This window comes from Austrofundulus limnaeus, unplaced genomic scaffold, assembly GCF_001266775.1.
Source record: "Austrofundulus limnaeus strain Quisiro unplaced genomic scaffold, Austrofundulus_limnaeus-1.0 Scaffold1508, whole genome shotgun sequence".
Lineage (NCBI taxonomy): Eukaryota > Metazoa > Chordata > Actinopteri > Cyprinodontiformes > Rivulidae > Austrofundulus > Austrofundulus limnaeus.
The window spans coordinates 1-1,908 of NW_013953910.1; positions in this window are offsets into that span (position 1 = coordinate 1).

A 1,908-nucleotide genomic window follows, 5' to 3' on the forward strand; every position below is an offset into this window, starting at 1 on the left:
ATTAAATATTAATGATTATTAAAAATGATTCACAGACAGACAAACTTTTATCATAGTTCTTGATTTAAGCTATGAGTCTCTACAAGTTGGTCCCTGAAAACCAACCCACAAAGACTCATCATATCCGCAGACACTCTTTCACGGCTGCCAGCACCATCTTTGTTTTGTCATGGCCTATACTCAAGATGAAAAGCCTTTACTGGTCCCATTCTGTGGCTGAAACTCGGGCTCAAGCGCCCCATGTAATGACATTCTAAAATGAGATGTCGGACCGCGGTCACGTTGAATGACTCCTAGCCTACATAATGTCTCCTCAAATGAGAAACAAGACGGAAAAACAACATTTTCCCTCAGCAGTTAAAACATAATTCTAACCTGCTTGCGCTCACCACAGATAGCACAGCTGTTATCACAGGCTACATAAAAAAACAGAAAACTGAGCTCCCTGCTTTTTAAACTCGATGTGGAATGAATCGTTCCCACACCTACACTCAGCTAGCGTCATTACAGCCTCAGAAAGACCAGATCAGCRYCTAAAAATTATAATTTCAATGTGTGCGGGCCGAAATATTAGCCGCAGCTGTTTAGCATAACGTGCTAATGAAAAYATTAGCTCACCGTGTTTCCGTCGACAGTCAGGTTCTTTATAGCTCCAGTCCTGAAACACCACCCACAGCGGTCGACTGCATGACAGACTCACAAAACCCGGAGACGAAACAGCAGACAAAAAACCAAGTCAGTCTCCGCTGCCTCCATGTTCCGGGGAACGTCCCAGACAGACAGTCGGCCGCTGCGAGCCGTCGCACGGTCCTTGAAGCTCCATATTGACAACGCCAAAATTCTGTTGTCGCAAAGGCAGAAACATGTTGGAATAAACCAGAAGAGTCTGCGTATATGATAATCAAATATGGTTTAATTAATGAGCAACAACCAAAACAGAACTGAATCAGGAAGGTTCTGTCTGCTTGCTACTGGAGTCGTCAGCAGAACACAGCCAATAATATACATCGTGTCAACACCATGAGACAGTTTACAACCAATCACAGATCGCCAAATGTACTGTTCAGCCAATCACAAGGCTCACACCCAAAGAGTCTGTTAAAGTTCAGTGCCTTGTGGAGACGACCGGAGCCTCCAGAGAGATATGAGAGATGAACAGTGTCAAGGGGAAAACAGATAAATAATTAGTCCATGACAATCCCTCCTCTTGAGTAAACAATACTCAAAACCAAACCAAATGGAATAATTATGAAATATCCAAACAAATACATCACACAACAAACAGACACAATGGAGAAATGGTAAGTGAAACATCAGAAACTCATCAGGAGAAAAACATGTCGAAATTTAAAAAACTCAAAAGCCCAAAGTTAGACAAGGTATCACAACACAAGTTCTGCCTCCCAGCGAATCTGATTGCGTGAGCCGCCTATGTTCCATCAGAATCTTATCTTGGATGAAGTGTTAACTTAATAACAACTAGTTGTCAATTAATGAACCTTAAATAATTCAAATTAGGACAATGTGCCAACGTCAGTACCCACCCCAGTGAAAACAGAATCAGTTAAAAACAAAACCCACAGTGCCCATAAGGCATGAACAGAGAATGCATGGATTACTGGCATGAGCTGGCTTGTGCAAGGAAGAGAAGAACACAAAAAATAAATGTGTAACAAAAAATAACAAACAAAAGCTAAACCTAAAGTCTAAATAAATTAAACTAAAGGTAATAGCACCCCCTCCTCTTGTCACACCTAAGCTAAAGTAAGCCTAGATCTAGTCCTCCTGTGAATGACAGACGCTGTTTGGACAGCAACTCTCAGCTCCCCGTGCCTCAACAACAAAACCCAGACGGGCTAACTCTCCCTCAAATACGTCTTTGTGGGCACCAGGCTCCAGGTAGTAGAA